Source organism: Tachyglossus aculeatus, chromosome 10 (assembly GCF_015852505.1).
Source record: "Tachyglossus aculeatus isolate mTacAcu1 chromosome 10, mTacAcu1.pri, whole genome shotgun sequence".
Lineage (NCBI taxonomy): Eukaryota > Metazoa > Chordata > Mammalia > Monotremata > Tachyglossidae > Tachyglossus > Tachyglossus aculeatus.
The window spans coordinates 48,282,764-48,310,693 of NC_052075.1; the positions used below are offsets into that span (position 1 = coordinate 48,282,764).

The window sequence follows — 27,930 nt, forward strand, 5'->3', positions numbered from 1 at the left end:
ACTAGGCTTGCTTGTCTAATTCCTAGCCATGCCAAACTTTCATTTCCTAGACTGTGAGCCCACTGTTGGGTAAGGACCGTCTCTATATGTTGCCAACTTGTATTTCCCAAGTGCTCAGTACAGTGCTCTGCACACAGTAAATGCTCAATAAATACGATTGATTGATTGATTGATTGATCCTTCCTTCAAGTCCTGAAAGTCATTTTTGAATTGGTCTTTTTCAGAGAAGGATTTCCTCTTTTCCCACACCTACAGTTGGATCTCTTCCCACCACATTCAATCGACCTAGTTTTTTTTATTGTTGTTGTTGAGTTTTTTTATGGTATTTGTTAAACACTTTCTATGTGGCAGGAACTGTACTAAGTGCTGGGGTAGATACAAGATAATCATTCATTCGTTCATTCAATCAAATTTATTGAGCGCTTACTGTGTGCAGAACATTGTACTAAGCACTTGGGAAGTCCAAGTTGGCAACATATAGAGATGGTCCCTACCCAACAGCGAGCTCACAGTCTAGAAGGGGAAGACAGAGAACAAAACATATTAACAAAATAAATTAAATAGAATAAAGTTTGGACACAGTCAATGTCCCACATGTGGCTCACAGTCTTGATCTCCATTTCACAGATGAAGTAATGAAGGAACAGAGAAGTGAAGTGACTTGCCCAAGGTCAAACAGCAGAGCAGTGGTGGACACGGGATTAGAACCCAGGTCCTTCTGACTCCCAGGCTACTTCCTAGTTCTGGGAGAACACATGTTAGAGAAGCAGCGTGCCTCCGTGGAAAGAGCCCGGGCTTTGGAGTCAGAGGTCATGGGTTCAAATCCCGGATCTGCCACTTGTCAGCTGGGTGACTTTGGGCAAGTCACTTCACTTCTCTGGGCCTCAGTTACCTCATCTGTAAAATAGAGATTAAGACTGTGAGCCCCAAGTGGGACAACCTGATCACCTTATATCCTCCCCAGCACTTAGAACAGTGCTTTGCACATAGTAAGAGCTTAATAAGTGCCATCATATTATATTATATTATGTTCTCTATCCAAGCTTTGTCTAGAACATTACTAGGGGCTCACTGTGGGCAGGGAATGTGTCTATCAACTCTGTTGTATTACAGTCTCCCAAGTGCTTAGTTCAGTGCTCTACACAAAGTAAGTGCTCAAAAAATTCCATTGAATGGTTGCTTGATTAGGGAATTAGGATCATTTGTCCAAACACACAAGCCCATTTGGATAAAAAACAACCATGCCCTGTGAAGAACTGACATTGGTGTGCTAAGTTTGGCTTAAAACCAACAGAAGCAGCCTGTTCATAGCACCAGAGTTGATGTTGTGCCACTACCAATCAATAGTATTGGTAATTTTGAATACCACTCAATGACAGTCATTCATTCAATCATATTTATTGAGCGCTTACTGTGTGCAGAGCACTGTACTAAGCAACATCCCTGAGTGTCTTAAACTTGTGGGTTCCACCAGGGATGCCCACCCCCGATGGTGAGGAATGTCTTGCCCCCCACCCTTTCAGGGAGGAAGTAAGCAATAGAACAAATAAGAAGTATTGGACTTTCACTGTACTAGACTGTCTAGATTGTATGTTCCTGCTCCCCTGAGGGATAGGGACCGTGCTTAATTTCCACATGTGTATTCTCTCTCAGTGCTTAATAACAATGATAGCATTTGTTAAGCACTCACCCAGCATTGTTCTCAGTACAAAGCAATCAGGTTGGAAACAGTTCCTGTCCCACAAGGGGCTCACAGTCTTAATCCCCACTTTTCAGATGAGGTAACTGAGGCACAGAGAAGTGAAGAGGCTTGACCAAAGTCACCCAGCAGACAAGTGGTGGAGACGGAATTAGAACCCAGGCCCTTCTGACTCCCAGGACTGTGCTCTATCGCTTACTATAATGATAATAATAATAATAATAATAATAATAGCATTTGTTAAGTGCTTACTATGTGCAAAGCCCTGTTCTAAGTGCTGGGGGGATACAAGGTGATCAGGTTGTCCCACATGGGGCTCACAGTCTTAATCCCCATTTTACAGATGAGGGAACTGAGGCACAGAGAAGTGAAGTGACTTGCCCCAAGTCACACAGCTGACAATTGGTGGAGTCGGGATTTGAACCCATGACCTCTGACTCCAAAGCCCGGGCTCTTTCCACTGAGCCATGCTGCTTCTCTGCAAAAATAATAATGATGGTATTTGTTAAGTGCTTACTATGTGCAAAGCCCTGTTCTAAGCGCTGGGGGGATACAAGGTGATCAGGTTGTCCCACATGGGGCTCACAGTCTTAATCCCCATTTTACAGATGAGGGAACTGAGGCCCAGAGAAGTGAAGTGACTTGCCCAAAGTCACACAGCTGACAATTGGCAGAGCCAGGATTTGAACCCCTGACCCCTGACTCCAAAGCCTGTGCTCTTTCCACTGAGCCATGCTGCAAATACCCTGCTTTCGCTCCATACTCAGGGGGCTGTCTGCCTCTTCCATCTGAGGCTTGAAGGAGAGTTGGAAATCAGACAAGCTGTAACTCAAGCCGTCCTGATTTCCTGAGCCTGCTTTTCCTTTCAGGGAAACTAAAACAATCTTGAGATGGAAAGACGCTGATGGCCTTGGCAGAGTTCTCCAGGGGAAGGGAGAATTTCCCGGCCTGGACAACGAATGTATTGTGAGTTCAGGGGGAGCCCTTAAACCTAGGAGGGAAGTGTCTGGAAAGGAGACGGGGTGAAGATGAAGCAGTTTATTAAAGGGTCTCCAAGGATAGGGAACCGACATGATTCCATTTTACATTCAGGGTTTCGCCATGTGTTTCTCCCTACCCATTTTCATCAGTAGGACTTGGTACTAAGCTTGAAACTTTATCGACGTCCCCCAGTGAAGCCGGGATTTTCTACCAAATAAAATTCTGATGGGCTCGTGGGGGAAAAGGAGGGAGGCTCCATGCCCAGACAGAGAACTAGTGGAGACTTAATCTGGGGAGCAACCCCAGCCCTGAAGTCTGGACCACTTTATTGAGTTAAAGCCACAGGTGATTAGTCTTTCCAGGAACTAAGTTTTCCAGTGTAAGTGTATCTCAGAGCCTGTGTCTCTACTGGGACATAGACCCTTTGGGGAAGAGTGTGGATAACTAACTAACTCTCTCTCTCTCTCTCTCTCTCTCTCTCTCTCTCTCTCTCTCTCTCTCCCATACGCACACACCGTATCTACCCTGGTGTGGGACAGGGATTGGAGCCAGACTGATTAACCATGTATCTACCCTGGTGTTCAGAAGAGTGTTTGACACATAGTAAGTGCTTAACAAATAACCACATAAAAAGGTGGAGGCGGGAGGGCTAGAAGTCTCAGTAAAAATATCCAACAATTTTAGACTTTACTTTGTTGCCCTGCTGATTAAACCATGAAATGACTGAGAGGACTGTCCCCTAACAAAATACATTCAAAACACAAACAAACAAAAAAGGAAAAGCAGGAGTTGGATAAAAATTTATCTGTCCTAATTTGTAGACTGTGAGCCCATTGTTGGGTAGGGACCGTCTCTATATGTCGCCCACTTGTACTTCCCAAGTGCTTAGTACAGTGCTCTGCACACAGTAAGCACTCAATAAATACAAGTGAATGAATGAATGAATCCATCCATCAAGGATCATTTGGTTGATATCAACTTTTCATCAAGTACCTAGACTGTAAACTCACTGTTAGCAGGGAACTCTACGAACTCTCATATTGTGCTCTCCCAAACACTTAATACAGTGCTCTGCACACTGTAATTGTTCAATTACCATTGATAGATGGATCGATTGAAGTATTTGGTGTCTCTGCTTCACAAAATGTCTACTGAAGCCCTGGATATTAGCATCTTATGGGGTTTCAGTAATGAAATGTACAGGTGCTGAACTTACCAGGTGGGAAATGGTGAAGTCATTATGTAAGAATGCAAGTCTCGAGGAAAAATTAGATTGTTTGACCAAATGTACAGAGGTTGTCCCCATTCACAGAATACGCTGTGGGTGGATTGTATCGCTCTGGGTGGATTGTATCATTCTAGCTTGGGAGGAGGGTCCCAGAAAGGTCTAATGTTCTCTCTATTAACAATCTAATGGGAAACAACGATGTATTTATTATATACACAGTGGTCAATTACAGAAGAAAGGAGGGATCGGGATATAAAAAAGTGAAAGGACAGGAGGAAGACTGGTACCAGAAACAGTGAGGTCTAGTGAGGAGACAATGGGCTTGGGGGCAAAATGGACCTGGTTTCTAATCTCATCTCTTCTGCTTCCCTGCGGTGTGACACCTTGGGCAAGTCAATTAAAGTCTCTGTAAAAATGAAGATTAAATTCCTGTTCTCCCTTCTTATTTAGACTGTGGAGCCATGTGAGACAGTGACTGTGTCTGACCTGATTATTTTTTATCTACCCCAATGCTTAGTACAATGCTGGATGCATAGTAAGTGCTTAATAAATACTGTTATTTTTATCTCCAGGAGACAATGAGGACAGGAAAGGAGATGTGGTAGTTTGGACCAAGATGTTTAGAAGAACAATCTAGTAGACTGTAAGCTCCTTGTGGGCAGGGAATGTGCCTGCCCTCTCTATTGTATTGTACAAATGCTTAGTACAGTGCTCTGAACAAGGTTAGTGCTCAATAAAGACCACTAAATGATAACAATCAATTTGTTACACATTTTCATTAAATAGGTTATAATAATAATGGCATTTATTAAGTGCTTACTATGTGCAAAGCACTGTTCTAAGCACTGGGGAGGTTACAAGGTGATCAGGTTGTCCCACGGGGGGCTCACAGTCTTAATCCCCATTTTACAGATGAGGTAACTGAGGCACAGAGAAGTTAAGTGATTTGCCCAAAGTCACACAGCTGACAATTGGTGGAGCTGGGATTTGAACCCATGACCTCCAAAGCCCGTGATCTTTCCACTGAGCCATGCTGCTTCTCTGAGGGTTAGACTTCAAAAATTGTTCACTGGATGGTAACCCAGCATCAGAAGGCTAGAAATCCAAACTCAGATGATAAAAATGCAAAGTTTTGAGAAAGGGAGGATAGAAAGAGGAATTCTTAAGAGTTATGGGGTCACATAGCCCTGAAAGACCCCAAGAGCAAAGGAGAAACAATAGTGGGGGTTCACGCAGGCATTTGTTGTTTGCACTGGTGGATTTTTTATTGGAGGACACCATTTGGGACCAAAGGGAGGGGAAAGCAAACCTAAGCAGTTCTGATTTGCAACGTTAGTTAGCATCGATGGAATCACATAAAGATAATCAAGGGGGAGAAGGAGCTGAGTGCAGTGCAGGGTAGATGAAACAGAACACGTGAAGTGCTCCAGGGCCTGATTCCTTGTAAGCCTAGAAAGAGAGGGTGTGGATATCCCCACCGGAGAGATGGAGAGCCAAGCACAGGGAAGCAAAAAGCCAGATTTGCTTTGCTCATTATCAGGAACAAATATTCCCCGAGCTCCCACGAGAGATTCTTATACCCGACTGTGCTCTGAATTAGTCCTGGACAGACCAAGCCCGAGTGGGAGATTGGCTAGACAGATTTAGTGAGTATTCTTTTTTCCAAGCTGAAATATGAAGTGGCATCTGAATCGGAGCAGAGCGAGCAATTAGGACCAACCTATTGTTAACAGAGATTGCATCATGTTTTTTGGAATTTTTCTTTTCCAAGACACGTTCCACTAATCCTACCTCGAAGTTTTTCTCAGGAACTCCACTGCCAGCATATTCAATTGCATTACAGATTCTTAAACACCCTACCGCTCGCCATCCCCCCTCTTAGATCTGCCCCAAGGATTGGGCAACACAGTGACTAGGGAGTTGAGGTTGCCCTGATATCCGACAAGGAGGTGTGCTTTGTTTAATACATACTAACAATTACAGTATTTTGTAAGAGCTTACTATGTGCCAAGCACTGTACAAAGCACTGGGGCAGATACAAGCTAATCAGCTCAGGCACGTTTGTGTCCCACACAGGGCTCACAAGCTAAGAAGGAGGGAGAATGGGAATTGAATCCTTATTTTACAGATGAGGCCCAGAGAAGTTCAGTGATTCACTCAAGGTCACACAGCAGGCATGTGGCAGAGCTGGAATTGGAACCCAGGACCCTTGACTCTTAGGCCCACTTTCTTTCCGATTGGCTATGCCACTTCCACTCCAAGACCTATGGCCAGGAAAGTCTCTTATTAGAAGAATAATTCCACTACCCAGATAGTGTTCATACAAAGAGGGAGACTCAATATGGCACCTCTGACTTTGGGGAGCAGAGATGTGAGTTCCAGCGCTTAGAACAGTGCTTTGCACATAGTAAGCACTTAATAAATGCCATTATCATTATTATTATTATTATTACCTCCACCACCTGCCTGTTCTTTGAACTTGAGCAAGTCACTTAACTTCTCTGTGCTCAGTTTCCTCGTCTGTAAACAATGGGGATTAAATACTGATTCTCCCTGTCCCTTAGGAAGTGAGCCCCATGTGGGACAAGGACTGTGTCTGACCTGATTGTATCCACCCCAGCATTTGATATAGTACTGAATGTTAGAATACTAGATTTAAACTCCCAAAGAGCCTAGACATTGTTGGTATCAAAAAAAAAAAAGTGTGTGAATTCATTCATTCAATCGTATTTATTGAGCACTTACTCTGTGCAGAGCACCGGACTAAGCGCTTGGGAAGTACAAGTCGGCAACATATAGAGACGGTCCCTACCCAACAATGGGCTCACAGTCTAGAAGGGGCAGACAGACAACAAAACAAAACATGTAGACAGGTTAGAACAAATAGAATTAAAGCTATAGGTACATCATTAACAAAATAAATAGAAGAGTAAATATGTACAAGTAAAATAAATAGAGTAATAAATCTCTACAAATATATACAAGTGCTGTGGGGAGGGGAAGGAGGAGAGGAAAAATGGGGCTCAGTCTAGGAAGGCCTCCTGGAGGAGGTGAGCTCTCAGTAGGGCTCTGAAGGGAGGAAGAGAGCTAGCTTGGCGGATGTGTGGAGGGAGGACATTCCAGGCCAGGGGAAGGACACGGGCCAGGGGTCGACAGCGGGACAGGAGAGAACGAGGCACGGTGAAGTGATTACTTAAGTCAAGTGCAGCTTGGGAGGAATCACTTCCAGGGAGCTTTCAGGAAGTGTAGTTTGAGAGGTATAAAGATTTGATTATATTGGGCTAAGAAATCAGGGGAAAAACATAAATAAGAAAACAGTTATCAGTAGATAAAGGAAAAGAAAGTAGCAGTTAGTGCTTAGTCTCTGCTGAGCATTGTATTAATCATTTGGGAGAGTACAAAAGAGTTAATAGGCACTATATCTGCACTATATAAGCACTATATCTTAGAGAAGCAGCGTGGCTCAGTGGAAAGAGCCCGGGCTTTGGAGTCAGAGGTTGTGGGTTCAACTCCCTGCTCCGCCACTTGTCAGCTGTGTGACTTTGGGCAAGTCACTTCACTTCTCTGGGCCTCAGTTACCTCATCTGGAAAATGGGGATTAAGATTGTGAGCCCCATGTGGGACAACCTGATCATCTTGTATCCCCCCCACCCCAGCACTTAGAACAGTGCTTTGCACATAGTAAGTGCTTAATAAATGCCATTATTATTATATCTGAGAGCTTACAAAAATCAAAGAGTGGCAGACAATAAGGAGAAGCAGTTGATCAATCAATGGTATTTATTGAGCACTTACTATGGGCAGAACAATGTCCTAAGTGCTTGGGATTGTACAACAGAATTAGCAGGCACATTCCCTGCCCATAATGAGCTTACAGTCTAGAGGACGAGCTTACAGTATAGATGGCAACCATGTTTTAAATCTATATATAAGTATTTGGGGAAGGTAGGGGATGGACAGCAGTATCCAACGTCTCAGGTGACTGCAGAAGTCCTGGAGTGTCAGTAGTAGGGGGAAATACCATAAGGAGATGGGAAATTAATCAGGGAAGCCTTCCTGGAAGAGATGTGATTTTTAGGAGTGTTTGGAAGATGGGGAGCACCGTAGTCTGACAGATGTGAAGGGGAAGGAGTTCTCCATCCTTAAATACCTTCTGGTAGTCCTAAACCACAGTTCGATAAATACTGTCTTGGGCTCAAAGTCACTCACTTGGAAGTGCTAGACCTACTGCCAATGTGACATGATATTAATTTGAAAGAGTTTGCTGACAGGATCAGGAGCTTAAATCCAGATCAGAAAGGATTGTGAGGATGTTTGTAGAGTCCTAAAAAAGCAAACACTACAATACTACAGAATCACCTTAGCTGTTTCACATACTCAGCCTTATATTAAAATTCTGGGTGAAGAGAGGCAAATCTATAGTGGTATCTATTGATCTTTAGAGATTTATTCTCTTCTCTGATCAGGGGAAAGTAAATTAAATTCAAATACAGGTCTGAGGTGATTTATATCAGGAGGAATAGTTTAAGCATAATACATCCTAGATGGGCTCTGATTTCCTTGTAATCTCAAGCAAAAGACTGGAAGTCATCTATTACATTGCCCTGCAGAGTTCTCTTGAAGAGGCAGGAAGACTGAAAGAGGAAAGAAACTTAACTGCTAGGTTTTATTAATAAAGAATCAATGGTACTTATTGAGAGCTTACTGTGTGCAGAGCACTGTACCAAGTGCTTGGGAGAGTACAATATAACAATACACAGACACATTCCCTGCCCACAACAGGCTTACAGTCTTTTAAGGGCTTACAGTTGGTAGATATGTTCCCTGCCCACAACAAGCTATTGAGATGACCAAAGTTAGCTCATTATGGACAAGGAACGTATCTGCAAATTCTTTTGTATTGTACTCACCCAAGTGCTTAATACAGTGCACTACAAATAGTAAGTGATCAGTCGATACTACTGATTGATTAGGATGACGAAAGAAAACATAGCAGTGTCATTATGTAAGGTACTGCGTAGCATATCCTCGTCTGGATTGGAATATTCTTTTCTGGCCAACTCTTCTATAAAGGAGAAGAAAAAACAAGAAAAAAGGATGAGGGAAAACTACAGAGAAGCTGTGTTGCCTAGCACCAAGAGCACAGGCCTGGGTGTCAGAGGTCCTGGGTTCTAATGGTGCTTTTGCTTACCAGCTGTGTGACCTCAGGCAAGTTGCTTAACTTCTCTATGCCTCAGTTTCCTCATCTGTAAATTGGGGATTCAATATCTTTCCCACCTCCTACTTAGACTGGGAGCCCTGTGTGGGACAGGGATTGTGTCCAATCTGATTAACTTGTGTTCTACCCCAGAGTTTAGAACAATAATAAGTGCTTAATGAATACCATTATTAAAACAGAAGTAACTTACTATGGACTTATGTAAGGATGAAGCTATAAGGAAGAAGAGAGATTAGCTGTTGCTATTTAATTAAATGGAAAGTACAAAATGAGAAATAGGGTTGAGGTTTCTCTAAAGAATTCTTTGGAGAAGACCAGTCAAATTCTCCTCTATAATCTCAAATGACAGGACCTTTTGTCAAATGAACAGTGAATTCATTTGAAATAGATAAGAAAATGTTTTCAGGCAACATAGTTATCCAGTTAGGATGTAAAAGACTGTTGATGAATCACTGAAGTTATTATTATCTTTACTGTACAGGTGGAGAATAGAGGCCGAGGATATAAAATTTTCTGCTCTAGATTGTAGGGAAAAGTCAAATTCATGGCAGCATCGTGTTCAAAAACTCCTCAAACCAGGCTGTAATGTGTATTTTCTGATGACTACCTTCTCTACCTTCATGCTAGATCGGTCAATCAATCCACTGTATTTATTGAACGCTTATTGTATGCAGAGCACTGTACTAAGCATTTGAGAGAGTGCAATATAGCAGAGTTTGGTTAGATCAACTTGGAAAAATGTTTCTGTCCACTTTCCAAACTTCAAAACCCTCCCCCTGACACCTAGCCCATAGACTAATGCTATAGTGGTAATACAGCTGAAAGCAATGAGTAATAGAAGCCACTTTTACTTTCAAGGCAAAATTCCATATAGGTCTTGGCCTGATTTCCTTGAAGAGTTGCCCTATGTAATCAAATAAAACATTTTCCCTAGAAACGTGGATGAGGTCCAAGAAGCCAGAAATATCTAGATATCGCCTTCTTATTCATACCTGGCTAAGTCCTGAGATAGAGCAGGGTGAGGAAACCAAGAGCCAGGGCTGTGGAGTAAATAAGAGGAAGGAAGATGGAGAGTAAATATTTGAAAATAAATGGCCTAGGGACTGGGTAGCAAATGTCACTCCTAAAGATTAGAAGCCCAAGGCAAACTATGAGCTCATTTTTATGGCACCACAATGCATTAGTCGGGTGGGATGGGGTTTGTTACTAGGAGGCAGAAATAAGATTCAAGAGTTGGGTTCCTGGATTTTCCAGAAGCACTTGCTTGGAGACGGCACATCTGAGAGCACTCAGTGTCTGCACCTTTCCCAGACAGATGGTGATGCCCTAATCCACTTCCAGAACCCTGCCCTGGGGCGAGGCTGATTACGGGAATTGTCCCCCATCCCTGGGGAGGGGAAGAGAGTTCCAAGGAGCCTGAGGAGGCTAATATATGCCAAAGGCAAGCATGCACACACACAAACATACACACTGCATCACTGAATCACTGTGGCTTCCCGGGGGATGCTTATGACATAGCTGACCAAATAAACGAGGGAATCAAATGACAGACACACTAATGGTATTTGTTAAGCACTTCCTATGCAACAGACAGAGAAGCACCACGGCCTAGTACTGTGCTCTGCACACAGCGCTCAATCAATGTCATTGATTGATTGATAACTGAACTGTGGTGGAGAGAAGGGAATATAAACTCCTAAATGAAGAGGACCAAAAGGAACCCACCTGGGTCTGGAAATCCATGTGACTATTAGAGTGGGAGGGAGGGGACAAAGGTGGCTTTCATTTTCTGAAATACAAGTTGACCTATCTCTCCTACTTGACTGAAAACCATTCTAAATGGGGTAAAAAGTAACTAGGTCCTGGGAATTGTTATGAAAAGCAGTGTGGCTGAGAAGCAGCATGGCTCAGTAGAAAGAGCACGGGCTTTGGAGTCAGAGGTCATGGGTTCAAATCCTGGCTCCGCCAATTGTCAGCTATGTGACTGGGCAAGTCACTTAACTTCTCTGGGCCTCAGTTACCTCATCTGTGAAATGGGGATTAATACTGTGAGCCCCCCGTGGGACAACCTGATCACCTTGTAACCTTCCCAGTGCTTAGAACAGTGTTTTGCACATAGTAAGCGCTTAATAAATGCCATCATCATCATCGTCATCCTCATCCTCCAGTCTGTAAGCTCCTTCTGGGCAGGGAATATGTCTACCAATGCTGTTACGCTGTATTATATTGTGCGCATTGTTGTCCTGTCTACCAATTCTGTTATACTGTATGCCTTATTCTCCTGCTTACCAGCTCTCTTATATTGTATGCCTTGTTCTTCTATCTACCAACTCTGTCATCCTGTACTCTCCCAAGTGCTTAGTACAGTGCTCTGCAAGTGATAAACACTCAATTAATACGATGGATTGATTGGTCTGAGAAGGCAGCCTAACCCAGGCATTCCCCTATGTTTCAATCAATCAATCAATCAATAAAATTGTGAAGAGCACTATACAGAGCTCTTGGGGGAGTCCAATATGACAGAGTTGGTAGACACGTTCCCTGCCCACGACAAGCTAGGCACGCCATAAGTCCACCAAGAATGAGGACCAAAGGGGAAAAGGGCATTAGAATGTGTCATATCAATCAATAGATCATATTTAGTGAGCACTTTCTGTGTGCAGAGCACCGTATTAAGTGCTTGAGAGAGTATAATACCACAGAAATTGTAGATATGTTCCCTGCCCACAAGGAGCTTGCAGTCTAGAGAGCTAGGGAGGCTTTCAACCCAAATTTCATTTCAGGGAAAGATCATTTCAGTGCAGCATTGAAGGAGATGTCTTCAGACACTTCTTCTGGGAAGGGTACTGGGGGAGGAGTGGCACAGGGGTGGCTTTAATTTACAAAGAGAATTAAGCCAAGAGGAACTGGGAGCCAAGATTCTGAAAACAAAAGAAATCGACTCCAGAGAAACCCTTAATAAACACCACCTCCTTCAGTCTTCCCCTACGGAATAATATTGATCTACAGAACAAAGTATCATTTATGAGTGTCCCCATGACCAGTGAGTTTGCTATGTGTTTTTTAATGGCATATGATAAGTGCTTTCTCAATGCAGACACTGTATTAAATGCTAGGGTAGATACAGGCTAATCAAGTTGGGCACATCCCATGTCCCCACTGGGGCTCACTATCTTGATCCCCATTTAACAGATAAGGTAACTGAGGCACAGAGAAGTTAAGTGACCGACCCAAAGTCACAAAGACAGAAAAGTTGTAGAGCCTGGATTAGAACCCCTATCCTCTGACTCCCGAGCCCGTTCTTTCTCCACTGAGCCACACTACCTCTCTCTTGGGGAACTTCACTGCAGTCCGAGAGTACTTACTGTGGAGACAGGAGAGGGGCTTTGGGTCACATCCCCATCAGGGTCTTCCAATCTAGCCCCCTCCCCACAACCCCACCTCAAGTGCCTAGTCCAATTCTAGTCTTTTTCCATCACCAGCCTATTTCTAGGGCACGGATTTGTGGGTGGGGAAGGCTTAGTCATATTAGGGAGTACTTAGATTTTAAGTGGGAGTAAAATTCCATTGAAGTTTCAGATTTTATTTTAGTTTTTATTTTGGTGATGAGTCACACACGACGACATCAGTTACCTGTCAAGGGCTCCTTCAGGAATAGTCTTTTAATAGGCTTTTCTGGTGGCTGAATGACTCAGTAGCCAAACGTCACGACTACCAGATGACAGACCAGTGCAGAGACAGTTCTGCTTAGGTTAGAGTATTGGACTCGAGGATGGGTCTATATTTTCAAGGGAGAGGAATGAGAACCCAACGCAAGAGATGAGCTAATAATAATTATTATTATTATTATGGTACTTGTTTCCCTCACACGATGGCACCTGGAGAGTTTCCAGTACTCAACCAGTCTCGACTACGGGAGAGAGAGTCAAGCAGAGGCGTACCTGTTCCATTCCTAGCTTGGGCAGTGGCTAGCGAGTGGAAGGCAATCTGCTGCAAGTCAAAACTCACCTGTGCTGGGCAGCAGCAGCGTGGGAGAGAGACGAGGGTGGGGTCTAAAGTTTACTGCACAGAAGGAGGAAATGGTCAAACATTTCCATATTTTTACCAAGAAAACTGTATGGATCCACTACCAGAACGACTGCAGATGGATGTGGGCATTCTGGGAGAGGTGTGTCCATGGCATCTCTATGGGTCGGAGACAACTCGACAGCGTAAGACAAGACAATACATGGTACTTGTTAAGTGCTTATTATGCACAAAGCACTGTTCTAAGCCCTGGGGTAGATACAAGTTAATCAGGTTGGACCCAGTCCCTGCCCCACATGGGGCTCACACTCTTAGTCCCCATTTGACAGATGTGAAAACTGAGGTCCAGAGAAGTGAAATGACTTGCCCAGGGTCACACAGCAGACAAGTGGAAGACCCAGGATTAGAATACATGACCTTCTGACTCCCGGGCCTGTGTGCTATCCACTACACCATGCTGCTTCTCCAAATCAATTCTGACTTAGGACTTTGTTCTTAGTCTTAACTACCTGTTCAGCTTCAGGTCAAAATAAATTCTTTTTTAAAGATACCACAGTGACAGAGCTGTCACCCCACATGGAAAGTAATGACCATTTGAACATTCAACTCCCTCTCCCCCCTATCCCCAGTATTATATTGTCTATATAATACTGATATAGACTATAGACTATTTATATTGACTATTGTAATGTCATTATATTGATGCCTGTTTACTTGTTTGGATTTGTATATATCTATAATTCAACTTATTTATATTGACGCCTGTTTACTTGTTTCGATGTCTGTCTCCCCCCCTTCTAGACTGTAAGCCTGGTATGGGCAGGGACTGTCTCTATGGCTGAATTGTACTTTCCAAGCACTTAGTACAGTGCTCTGCACACAGTAAGAGCTCAATAAATATGATTAAATGAATGAATGAATGAATAAATGAAACTATCAGATCTGCTAGCAGAGTGTAAACACAGTGTATGGTTTTAGCATTCCCCTTCAACGGTAGTTGCCATGCTATGAAAAGTATGCAAATTGTTACTCTTAATTAATCAATGGTATTTATTGTACAGATTTATTACTCTGTTTTACTTGTACATGTTTACTATTCCATTTATTTTGTTAATAATGTGCATAGAGCTTTAATTCTATTTGTTCTGACGATTTTGACACCTGTCTACATGTTTTGTTTGTTGTCTCTCTCCCACTTCTACGCTATGAGCCCGTTGTTGGGTAGGGACCATCTCTATTTGTTGCCAACTTGTACGTCCCAAGTGCTTAGAACAGTGCTCTGCACACAGTAAGCGCTCAATAAATACAATTGAATGAATGAATTGAGCATGTACTATGTGCAGAGTGTTGTCCTGAGCACTTGGGAGAGGACAATGGAGTTGGTAAAGAAGACGCCTGCACTCAAGGAGTTTGCAATCTAGTGGGGAAGACAGACCTTCAAAGAATTCATTCAATCGTATTTATTGAGCACTTACTGTGTGCAGAGCACTGTACTAAGCACTTGGGAAGTACAAGTTGGCAACATATAGAGACGGTCCCTACCCAACAGTGGGTTCACAGTCTAGAAGGGGGAGACAGACAACAAAACAAAACATATTAACAAAATAAAATAAATAGAATAGTAAATATGTACAAGTAACATAAATAGAGTAATATATCTGTACAAATATATATACAGGTGCTGCAGGGAGGGGAAGGAGGTAGGGCTGGGGGGATGGGGAGGAGGAGAGGACAAAGGGGGCTCAGTCTGGGAAGGCCTCGTGCTTAGAACAGTGCTCTGCACACAGTAAGCACTCAATAAATATGATTGAATGAATGAATTGAGCACGTACTATGTGCAGAGTGCTGTCCTGAGCACTCGGGAGAGGACAATGGAGTTGGTAAAGAAGACCCCTGCACTCAAGGAGTTTGCGATCTAGTGGGGCAAACAGACCTTCAAATAATGTACAGGTAGAGGAAGAAGCCAGGAAAAAGATCTGTACATAAGTGCCTTGAGAGTGGGATGAGTATCATAGTGTGTAGAGGGTGTAGAACTTAGTACATAGTGACACAGAAGGGAGGGAGAATAGAGTGGGGAGATAAGAGGTTAGTCAGCCGCATGGTGCAGTGTCTAGAGCACCAGCCTGGGAGCCAAAAGGTCATGGGTTCTAATTCCGGCTCTGCAACTTGTCTGCTGTGTGACTCTGGGCAAGTCAATTCACTTCTCTGTGCCTCAGTTACCTCATCTGTAAAATGGGGACTGAGACTGTGAGCCCCATGTGGGACAGGGACTGTGTCCAACCCAGTTTGCTTGTATCCACCCCAGTGCGCTTAACAAATACCACAATTACTATTACTGTTATTACTATTATTATTATTATTTTTTAGGAGACTAGGGGAGATTGGTGAAGAGGGAGGGAGTTGTGTCTAAATACACCATGGGCGGGGAATGTGTCCACTATACTTTCCTTAGGACACGGTATTCAATCTTGCCCAAAGGCATACGTCCGCCCATATGGAACATTTGCCCTCAGATCCCTGTCAGTCTAAATACACTGTGGGCAGGGAACGTACTGTACTCTCCCAAGTGCTTAGTAGAGTGCTTTGCACACATTAAGTGTTCCATCAGTTCGACTGAATGAATGAACGAAAGAATACGCAGGCTAAATGCATTGTTTCCACAGCCTTCATAAAGCAAGCCCCCTCGTCTTTGTAGATAGACCACTGGGGATTGAAAGCATCATTGGTTCCCAGAATGTGTCACTTCCCACTGATTTGAAGGATGCTGCTTATATGAAAAGGCTTCTTAAGCAAGAAAGCTTCAGTGGCAGAGAAGGAAAGTAACAAACTAATACCCTTGTTAGTTTATGGGGTTATGGGGTCTAATAGATTTTTCTGTCAGTTCCACAAGTGTTTCTGGAACCACAAGTCCCAGGGAAATGCAAGTGTGTGTGCGTGCGCGCACACACACACACACACACACACACACACGCACACTCCTGTCTCACCATAATTATGGTTCCAGAAGGGGGAAAGGGAGTGTGCTTTAGCATAGCCTGATGTATGCATGCACATTTACACACATGTGCGTGCACACACTCTCTCTCTCTCACTCACACACACTCACTCTCTCATACACACATAAACACACACACACCTTTCTCCCATTTTACAGATGAGCTGACTAGCCCAAGGTCACACAGCAAACAAGAGGTGAAGCCAGGACTGTATTCTACCAAGCACTCAGTACAGTGCTCTGCGCACAGTTAGTGCTCAATAAATACCACTGATATCCCGTTGATATCATCAACGGGATGTACTGAGCTCTTACTGTGTGCATAAGACTGTACTAAACCACATCCGCATTAACCAGCCAACAAGATGCTGACCAAAGTCACGCACAGCAGCTTTGCTCAATCCATATTACCTCAGATCAACATCCAGCAGCAGGGATATTTTTTTATCTAGGCTGGAGTTGTTTGGCACCATGGAAACTCACCCTTCCTCCTGAGTGGTATTGATTGGCTAAGAGCGAGTCTGTGGTTTTAGCTACAATGCCAAAAACGCTGACAGGCCTCTGAAGGCAAATGTTCCATATGGGCAGAAATATGCCTTTGGGCAAGATTGAATACTGTGTCCTAAGGAAAATATAGGCCCACATGCACTCCTGCCTTCTTGTATTCCCTCTGCCCACGAGGAGTCCAGACTTCACTCCATGGGAAACCATGATCACGGAGATTTGGAATCAATCAGGGCATTTATTGAGTGCTTACCATCTGCAGAGCACTCGACTAAAAGCCTTGGAAAGTACAATACAACAGCGTTGGTAGGCACATTTCCTGCCCAAAAGGAGCATACAGTGTCAGAACCTGACAGAAGCCATGGCACCTTAATAATAATAATAATAATGGCATTTATTAAGCGCTTACTATGTACAAAGCACTGTTCTAAGTGCTGGGGAGGTTACAAGTTGATCAGGTTGTCCCACGGGGGGCTCACAGTCTTAATCCCCATTTTACAGATGAGGTCACTGAGGCACAGAGAAGTGAAGTGACTTGCCCAAAGTCACACAGCTGACAATTGGCGGAGGCGGAATTTGAACCCATGAGCTCTGACTCCAAAGCCTGTGCTCTTTTCCACTGAGCCACGCTGCTTCAACCAAGGATGGTGCCTGGAGGGTGATGGGGAGGGGGATGGAAGGGAGGAGGGTCTATCCAAGGATCACTGATTTCATTTACCTTTCTTTTCCCCATGCTTTTGAATCCTGTTTTCTATGTGCTTCCATTTCCTGGGGCCTGACTGTAAATTAATTTCCCTTTTAATAATGGTGGTATTTGTTAAGCGCTTACTATGTGCACCAAGTGCTGAGGTAGATATAAACAAATCACAGTCCCTATCCCACATGGCCTCCCAGTCCATATCAGAGGGAGAACAGCTATTGAAACCCCATTTTACAGATGAGGAAACAGGCACAATGAAGTTAAGTGACTTGGCAGAGAAGCAGTGTGGCTCAATGGAAAGAGCCCGGGCTTTGGAATCAGAGGTCCTGGGTTCAAACCCCGGCTCCGCCAGTTGTCAGCTGTGTGACTTTGGACCAGTCACTTCACTTCTCTGGGCCTCAGTTCCCTCATCTGTAAAATGGGGATTAAGACTGTGAACCCCCTGTGGGACAACCTGATCACCTTGTAACCTCCCCAGCGTTAAGAACAGTGCTTTGCACATAGTAAGCGCTTAACAAATATCATCATCATCATCATTGTCCAGTGCCACACAGCAAGCGGTGGAGCTAAGTTTAGCTGACTATCATCATCATCAATGGTATTTATTGAGCATTTAGTGTGTGCAGAACACTGTATTAATCCATATCCTCATTAGCTTGTCAGTGAGATTCTGACCAGCCAGAGTCACTCACAACAGCCTTGCTCAATCAAATTACCTCAGATCAACATCCAACAGCAGGGATATTTTTATCTAGGCAGGAGTTGGGTACAAGCTGGGTAAAATAGTGCATAACTGAATCAATGAAAATGGAGACCCAAGGGGACCCCAGTGCTTAGAACAGTGCTTGGTACATAGTAAGCACTTAACAAATACTATAATAATAATAATAATAATTATTATTAACTGGAAGAGCCCTTTTCAGATCATTCCCATCCTTGAGAGAGCCATGTAAGTTCAATGACCGGACGGTTCTTCCAATGATGGATTAGGTGAGAAGTCAAAGGTGGGCTGGGAGGGGAGTTTTATTTTATCATTTAGGTCCAGGCACAAGTTATTTTTTATCATTAAGACTCCTGCATAGTTAAAGACAGAGCCAAGCAAAAGTTAGATCAGTCAAGGTACTCTCCCAAGAGTTTAGTACAGTGCTCTGCACCCAGTAAGTGCTCAATAAGTGTAATTGATTGATTATTTTGTGGTATTTTTTAAGCACTTACTATGTGCCAGGCACTGTACTAAGTGCTAGGATAGATACAGGCTAACCAGGTTGGACATGGTCCATGCCACACATAGGGCTCACAGTCTTAATCCCTATTTTACAGATGAGGTAAATGAGGCACAGAGAAATGAAATAAATAAAATATTTCATTTAATAAAAATGAAAGAAATGAAATGGTCAAAACCTCTTCAGGGTCCTTTTTTTCCAAGTGGATTTTATGTTGTTAATCCTCGTTAAATAGTGAAGAAGACAAAAATAGCCTCCCACTCTCCAACAAGCACAGTGGAGATTTTTTAATCTTTTGCCTTCAGGGCTTCTTTTCTGAGAAGCAGCGTGGCTCAGTGGAAAGAGCCAGGGCTTTGGAGTCAGAGGTCATGGGTTCAAATCCCGGCTCCACCACTTGTCAGCTGTGTGACAAGTCCCAAGGTCACACAGCAGATAAGTGGCAGAGTCGGGATTTGAACTCAGGTCCTTCTGAGTCCCAGGCTCGTGCTCTATCCACTAGACCACACTGACCATGTTGGCATAGATGGAGGAAAGGGATTGTGGGTTGCAGTCTGAGGGGGAGGTCCACCTAGGTCACTTGATCCCCAAGTGCTTAGTACAGTGCTCTGCACAGAGTAAGCGCTCAATAAATACGAGTGATTGATTGATCCTTTTCTGCTCAAGCTGAGGAGGGTTTTGCTAGGCTTTCCCATCCCAATAGAATAGGGATTGGGGAATGGGAGGGGAAATCAAATCAGAAATTGGGACGTGGAGAGTGAAAGTGGCTGGCTCTCACCTAACGAGGCCATCTGGTTGAAATTACCACAGAGTGTAACTGGCTTTTATGGGCAGAAAGGCTCAAGGAAGAGTTTATTAATACAAAGTCCAAGTGCTGACTGAAGGAAGCTCAGGTGGAGCACTTGATTTGGGAATTTAATTAACCATTTCTGTGTTAGTGGACCTCTGCAGCCACAGCAATCCAACAAACCAGATCTTGGCTTACTTCACCAAATTATGTATATTTCTAATGGTATTTGCTAACCACTTACTATGTACCAGGTACTGTACTAAGTACTCGTGTAGATAGCAACTAATCAAGTTCGATACAGCCCATGTCCCTCATGGGGCTCACAATCTTAATCTTCATAATAATAATAATAATAATAGTAATAATGGCATTTATTAGGCACTTACTATGTGCAAAGCACTGTTCTAAGCACTGGGGAGGTTACAAGGTGATCAGGTTTTCCCACATGGGGCTCACAGTCTTAATCCCCATTTTAAAGATGAGGGAACTGAGGCATAGAGAAGTTAAGTAACTTGCCCAAAGTCACACAGCTGACAAGTGGTGGAGCCAGGATTTGAACCCATGACCTCTGACTACAAAGCCCGGGCTCTTTCCACTGTGCTACGCTGCTTCTCAGAAAAGAAGTCCTGAAGGCAAAAGATAAAAAAAACTCCACTGTGTTTGTTGGAGAGTGGGAGGCTATTTCTGTCTTCTTACTTTAATGAGGATTAACAAGATAAAATCCACTTGGAAAAAAGGACCCTGAAGAGGTTTTGACCATTTTAAAAGATTAAGAAAAATAATAGGGTCCCCTGGTGATCTAGTTGGAAAGAGTTCTCCTTTGGATCGGCCCTGGCCCAGTCAGTTCAGAGGAACCATGGGCTAAACATGTTTGTGCATGCGTGGGCCCGGTCTCCTGGGACCATCTGCAACTGAGTGGAGCGGACAGAAAAGGAGAGGGGAAAGGGAGCGAAAATTCCCCTATCTTCCTTTTCTCTTCTCACTTGCCATCCTTTAATTTCCCTTTATTGATCTGCGGTCCTACCACGGGAAATGATTCTCATCAAGGGGCTAAATGCAATGCTGCTGTTTCATCAAATCCCCCCTTAGCTGAGATCATGGCATTTTTTCCATTATCCTATTAGCACTCAAGACCGCTCTTCCAAAGCTGTGGCACCTCGGGAAGCAGCATGGATGATTGGTCGACAAGAAAAGCTGAAAGGAAAGGAACTTTAAAGCCTAAACACTCCCTCTCTCCCCGCTCCCTTCCCCCTCCCAGCTCTTGAATGTCCCCCCACAGAATTCTCAAGCCTTTCCCCTGAAAGAGGGGAGAAATGTCCCCCCATAATATTCTCAAGACTTTCCCCAGGAAGAGGGGAGAAATGTTCCCCCACAGTATTCTCAAACTGGGGTAGGGGTGAAGGAGGGCATCCTCAAGGGGATGGGGGCAACAGGAAGGGTTGCTAACTTTCTCCTGAACTTTTCAAAATTGGAGTGGGTGTAGATAGGAGAAAATTCAAAACCATGCCAGCTTTGACCCTTCTTATTGCCACGGAAAGATGAGCAGCCAATCTCCTTGGAAAAACTTTCAACTGAACAGTTTCTAACTTGTTGCATCAAAGAGTCACGCAGGCATGCACCCTTGAGCCCAAGCAGTCTCACACAAGACTTCTTTCTCCGCCACCACACTCTCTAGAAGAGAAAAAGCTGCTCCCTGAGTACTGCTCATCTGCTGCTGGCACAGGGGGATTCAGAGAGGCCAGCAAAGAGCAGGCGAGAAAGTGGAGGGGCTCATTCTCAATCCATCAATCGATCAATGGAATTTACTGAGCGTTTACTGAATGTGGAGCACTGTACTAAACATTTGGTTATCCACTTTCTGGCAGCCCATCTAGCCAGTCAATCAATCCATGGTATTTAGTGAGCGCTTAGTGGCACTGTACTAAGGGCTTGGGAGAGTGTACTACAACAGAGTTGGTAGACATGATTCCTGTCCACAGGAAGCTTACAGTCTAGATAGAGAGACGGACATTAAAATAGAGTAGGGCTGGAGAAGTGAGTTCCAAAAAGTCCATTCCCCTTTGTGATTGTCCGGTTGCCTCTAACTTCCTCCTGGACGTCTCCCTAATCCGCCCTTTCTCGTTCTCCTAGCTCTTGTCCTACCTGGCAAGTGCCAGGCAGAGAAAGGATGCTGGCAGTCTTCTTCTAGATTGTCTACAGCCTGCCGCTGCCTCTCCCAGAAGAGAGATCGTGTCGTCCGACACCTGTGCAGTTGAAACCACAACACGTCCGAAGCAAAAGAATCTATAGGTCCGACCTTAGACTGCCCTCACCCCTCCAAGCCCCATTGCTGGGAAGACCCTCTAGTTTAGGGGTTGCCCCACACCCCCATCTGCAAATCCCCCTGCCACCAACTCTTTTTCCCTCCCACTCCCTCTTCCAGGACAGTGTCAGAAAGGGGAGATGAACTGAAAAAAGAAAAAAGAAAGAAAGAAAGAGCCAGGCTCCTGTCGCGATAAAGCAAACCCTCAGTTCTACTTACTTTGAGTTGCAAATCTCCCCTCCGGCTCAGCCTGTCTTCAGTTCAGAAAGAGAGGAGGGTTGCTGTCTGCTTGCCACACACACCCACACACTCACACACACACACAAGCACAGCTCCAGTTGCTGCTCCTCTTTTCCTCCTCCTCCTCCTTCTCCTCTTCCTCCTCCTCCTCCTCCTCCTCCCTTCTCCTCCCTCTCTTTCCAGTTTCAGTTTTCCTCTCCTACGGGGACTTCCTTAGCCAGATTTTTATACTCAAAGGCAGGGAACCTGATCCTCACTTTGACTCAATTGCATGCAGACTATGAGTGAGCCAGGGACTGTGCCGAAGAGGGACAAAAAAAGAGGGAGGAGGGAGGGAGGGAGGGAAGGAGCTAGGGAGCTGGGGAGGGAGAGTGAGAAAGCTAGTGTCAGAGAAAGAGCACTTTTCCCTCATGTGATCCGATTGGGAAGCTCATTAAAAGTAGATCACTCAAGGTCCCGTCTCCCCTCCTAAAACTGAAGCAAAGCAGGTGCTATAAGAAAGAGAAAGAGGTGACGGGAGGCCTTCACTTCCAATTAATTCAGAGAAGGGACCTGGAGTTAAATTTTCATCCTCCCAGGTGCCCTCTCTATAGCCTAGGTGATGTCTCCTGGTTCCATCCATCAATCAGTGGTATTTACGGAGCACTTGCTATGAGAAAAGCACCGTACTATAGCAGGGATAGAGAAGCAGCCTGGTGGAAAGAGCATGCACTTGGAATCAGAGGACCTGGGTTCTAATCCTGACTCTATCATTGCTTGCTGTGTGACCTTGCACAAGTCATTTCACTTCTTTGGGCCTCAGTTACCTCATCCGTAAAATGGGGATTAAATCCTCCTCCAAAGTAGACAGTGAGCTCCATGAGGAACTATGTCTGACCTGATTAACCTGAAATAATAATAATAGTGGTGCATGTTAAGTGCTTACTATGTGCCAGGCACTGTGTTGGAATGTATACAAGCAAATCGGTTGGACACAGTTTCTGTTTCACATGGGGCTCATAGTCTCAATTCCCATTCTACAGATGAGGTAACTGAGGCACAGAGAAGTGAATATGATGGCATTTGTTAAGTGCTTACTATGTGCAAAGCACTGTTCTAAGCACTGGGGAGGATACAAGGTGATCAGGTTGTCCCATGTGGGGCTCACAGTCTTAACCCCCATTTTACAGATGAGGTAACCAAGGTCCAGAGAAGTTAAGTGACTTGCCCAAAGTCACACAGCTGACAAGCGATGGAGCCGGAATTAGAACCCATTACCTCTGACTCCCAAGCCCGGGCTCTTTCCACTGAGCCACGCTGCTTCCCAAAACTTACAGCACCCGGTATTCCCAGGCGGTCTCCCATCCAAGTACTAACCAGGCCCGACCTGCTTAGCTTCCGAGTTCAGACGAGATCGGGCGTGTTCAGGGTGGTATGGCCGTTGACGTGACTTGCCCTAGGTTGCACAGCAGACAGGTTGTGGAGCCGGGATTAGAACCCAGATCCCCACGTCCTTCTGACACGCAGCCCTGTGTTCTCTACACTGGGCCATGCTGCCGATTATCTTTCAGCAGAAACATTCAGGGCATGTCACCCCACTCCTCAAAAATCTCCAGTGGTTGCCTATTAACCTCCATATCGAACAAAATGTCCCCACTATTGGCTTCAAAGCTCTCCATCACCTTGCCCCCCTCCTACCTCATCTCCTTTCTCTCCTTCTATATAATAATAATAATAAAGATGGCATTTATTAAGCACTTACTATGTGCTAAGCACTGCTCTAAGCGCTGGGGGGTTACAAGGTGATCAGGTTGTCCCATGAGGGGCTCACAGTCTCAATCCCCATTATACATATGAGGTAACTGAGGAACAGAGAAGTTAAGTGACTTGCCCAAAGTCACACAACTAACAATTGACACAACCGGGATTTGAACCCATGACCTCTGACTCCAAAGCCCAGGCTCTTTCCACTGAGCCATGCTGCTTCTCTGTATAGAATAAGTGCTTAGTAAATGCTCTTGATTTCTTGATTGATTGACATGCCCAGTCCCAGCATTTCAGTCTCTGGTGTCTGCAAATGTCCACAAGAAACACACATCTGTATTTCACTAATATTTTGGATACCTGGGTTTTGGATATTTCAGATATTTCACGCATATTATAGATTCCTGGGCCCCGCGAGTTGTCAGGAATTCATATCCACTGTAATGTGGGAGTTGTGTTCTTGAAGAAAATATAGGAAAATCATGTATGGTAGATTGATTCAATGGAAATTAATGGGTTGTAGGGAGTGGATGACTCAGAGATGCTACCACGATTGACATTTTCTGATCCAAATTCTTATATTTGTCTTCAATCCAAAATCATTAGAATGATTTACACCCCTGCTACTCACTGTTATTTTACTATATTAAATTATGCAAATTTGCAGAAACCCAAAGGCAGAGAAAGGGAAATTTAGCAACATCACACCTTGTTTGATGCCACAGGTATGTGCACATCTAATTCTCTCTACACCAATCTACTTGCACCAACTTGAAGATTGTGTTATGCTAAAATAGGCATCCAGCATGTTATACACAAAAATCCACATTTGAAAAATGTGGAAACTGAAGCGTAGAGAAGTTTAGTGATTTGCCCAGTGAGTAGGAGAAAGAACAGACATTGAATCTCCACATTACGGTTTGGGAAACTGGGACCCAAAGAAGTGAACTGACTTGCCCAAAGTCACACAGCAGGCAAGTGGCGTAGACAGGATTAGAGCCCAGTTCTCCTGACTTCCAAGTCCATGCTCTTTCCATTAGGCCACTCTGCTTTTCCTTAGGTAAGTCTTCACTCTCTGGGAATTCTTCCTCAAGAGCTTAGATGGGACCCACAGTCCAATTCTCTGTTCTAATGAGGATAAGCTCCACTGTTCCTCTTCTCTGAATTCAATTAATCAATCAATCAATAGAATTTATTGATTGCTTACTGTGTGCAGAGCGCTGTACAAAGTGCTTGGGAGAGTACAATAAAAGAGTCTCCCTCTTTAGACTGTAAGGTCATTATGGGCACAGAACATGTCTGCTAATTCCGCTGTATTGTATCCTCCCAAGTGCTTATTACAGTGCTCTGCACATATTAAGAGCTCAGTAAATATCACTGATTGGCTGATTGATAAACCACCCCCTCCATCCAGGTGGACTGGCAACTCAGGGCACAGCAAAGCTGGCCCAAGATTGTGCCTAGTCTACTCACCCTTTCATCCTCCTCTCTTGCCAACCTCTACACCTTGAAGTCACCCATCGGCTGAGGCCATCCGATGGCAAAAAAATATTCCCCCGAATCCTGCTTTGAAGAGCACACCAGAAGACTTTTGTTATGCCCCTCCAGAAAAGCAATCAATCAGTGGTATTTATTGAGCACTTGCTGTGTGCAGAGCACTGTACTTAGTGCTAGGGAAAATATAATAGAACAGAGATGATAGACGCATGTCCTGGCCACAAAAAGCTACAATCTAGCAGGAACAGTTTCGAGGCACTATGAGGTCTGGGTCAGTCCAAGCACATGTCTACTCTCTTCCTCTGAAACCTCCACCTGCAGGGGTGTAATTGACATCTGAGTTTAAAGAAGATTCATTTCATTGCCCAAACAGTCACTGCCCAAACAGGCATCCTCCCACCCCTTCCCCATGACTCTCAGATCCAAAAATGCTCATCCTCAACAGAGAATACGAGTTCTTTCCTTCATCCTTCCCCACCATCTCAGATCCAAAAACGCTCATCCTGAACAGTGAATACAACTTGACAAGGAGTTCTTTCCTCCATCCTGAAAGTCTTCAATGACCCATCACTTGCACTAGGATTTGCTCCCTTTATTCATCCTTCCCTCAGCCTCACAGCACTTAAATACATGTCTTTAATTTGTTTATATTAATGTCTCTCTCCCCCTCTTCTAGACTGTAAGCTCAGTGTGGGCAGAGAATGTGTCTACCAATTCTGTTATATCGTATTGTCCCAAGCACTTAGACACATTCCCTGCCCACAACAAGTAATCATATTTATTGAGCACTTACTGTGTGCAGAGGACTGTACTGTTACATTGTTGTGTTATACTTTCCCAAATCTTAGTACAGTGCTCTGCACACAGTAAGTGCTCAATAAATACAATTGATTTAGTGATTGATCAGTGCTCTGCACACAGTAAGCCTACGATCGAATGAATTGAATGTATGAATTGTTTTCTCCCAGTTTCCTTTTAGCTGCAAGTCTGCTGTGTGGCGACACTTAAAGCAGAAGATCCAGCCTCAGAACAGAAGGTTGAATATTTGGAGTGTAGGCCTTGGGGTTCATCACAGTATTACCATCTTTATTCTTCCTTGCTTAGGTGTTGCTTTGCAATTTTAGTAATATGGTACCCCCTTCTCACGCATGGGTTTTAATAAAGGAGTTCAAAAGGGCTTCTATTTCAGCAACCTCCCTTCCATCCCAGGGAGAAAGATGGAGAAGGCACATGGGAATGATGTCATTACCCCCAGCATGCCTTGTTTACCAACTACAAGATGAAGGGGAGGGAGGACATTCCCAAGAAAAGAGTTGATTCCATTTTCTCTCTTGTCCCTTCTGAAGGATAGGATTGATTCTGTCTTTGCTTTGCTACACTGATCCCAGGGCTAGTCCGACTCGACTTACACAGCTCCAAATGTGCCCTGACTGAATTCAATCCCAGAAGATTGTAGTACCCAGGATCTCTCCTGTACCCTGTTGCCTTCAAGAAAGCCTGAAGCAGTGAAGCTTGGCAGAAGAAAGCAGAACTTTAGGAAATACAGTAGAATGGGATTTGTGACAATCAAGTTTGAAAAGAAAATTTAGTGTATGTCTATCTTGGGGCTCACCTCTAGTCCACATCCTGCCTCTGGCTTGGAATGCCCTCCCGCTTCATATCTGACAATCACTCTCCCTACCTTCAAAGTCTTATTTGTGATGATCTCCTCCAAGAGGCCTTCCCCGACTAAGCCCTAATTTCCTCTTCTTCCACTCCCTTCTGCATCAGCCAAATCGCTCCCTCTATTCACTCCTCCCTCAGCCCCACAGCATTTATGTGCATACCATAATATATTTGTTTATATTAATGTCTGTCTCCCCTTCTAGAGTGTAACCTCAATGTGGGCAGGGAATGAATGTGTCTACCAGCTCTTTTATATTGTTATTTTGTATTCTCCCAAGTGCTTAGTATAGGGTAATGCATGCAATAAGTGCTCAATAAATATGATTCATTAAACTTGTGATATGCAGGTGGATGGGGAGATCAAGCTCCTCACCCTGAGAAATCTTCAAGATATCATCTGTTCCCACCTCCTACACCTTTTTAACTTTTTTATGGTATTTGTATTTGTATGGTATTTGCCCTTCCCTCACAGAAGATGGTCCATTGCCAAAGATGGAGATCATATAAACGTCTTTCATTATCTGCTCCAAAATTGGATTGTTTTACCATTCTTTCTTTCTTATGTCCCACTGAACTCTCACTGGCAGCAGTCTAAAGCTATTTCTTCTTGTTCTTTTTCCTGTGTGATGGGAATCACTGGCCAGCATCATCTATGCAGTAGCTCTTCAGAAAACTGAAAAACTACTCTTCACTCTTCCAAACAAAATGGCCCCGCTGTCTTTAACCTTTCACCCCACATCCTAATTTCCATGACTTTAATCAAATCGGTCTCCTAGGGCTCTTAAATTCTTTCCTCACTCCTTTGAAATGTAAGGTCAAAATTGAGAACAAAACCCTAATTAGTACTCACATGAGCCCAAATGTGGGAGGTTTTTTATGCGGCCATTGCATCCTGGACTGCTAGGGATAATGGGAAAGTGAGATGTGGAGACCCCTGCCTCATCACCAGCTCTGTTTTTACCTGTCCCGGCTCCAGCCCCTAAATCCCAGAGTCAACTCCGAGACGTCAGTGCTTCCTTAGATCCCAGCCCCGGCTCCCTTCCTAGCTTCTCATCACCTTATTCCAATATGGCTCTGATGCCTGCCCTTTGTCTTCCTTCTTTTTCCTCTTGGAAAGAGCAC

General features: G+C 44.1%; 1 protein-coding gene and 2 non-coding genes across 3 annotated transcripts in view; 1 reads left to right on the forward strand and 2 right to left on the reverse strand.

Annotated features, from left to right (window-relative positions):
* Positions 1-22,007, reverse strand: part of PTN (pleiotrophin) — a 64,129-nt gene extending 42,122 nt beyond the window's left edge. The window contains exon 1 of the mRNA XM_038753306.1: positions 21,883-22,007. The gene's annotated coding sequence lies outside the window, so the exon portion shown is untranslated. The remainder of the gene's footprint in view (positions 1-21,882) is intronic.
* LOC119933906 lies at positions 12,987-13,124 on the forward strand. Its single transcript, XR_005452773.1, has one exon. It is a non-coding gene; the product is annotated as a small nucleolar RNA SNORA7 (small nucleolar RNA).
* A 1,203-nt stretch (positions 22,008-23,210) lies between the features above and the next one.
* LOC119933742 lies at positions 23,211-23,328 on the reverse strand. The gene has a single exon (XR_005452615.1). It is a non-coding gene; the product is annotated as a 5S ribosomal RNA (ribosomal RNA).
* Between the last annotated feature and the right edge of the window lie 4,602 nt (positions 23,329-27,930).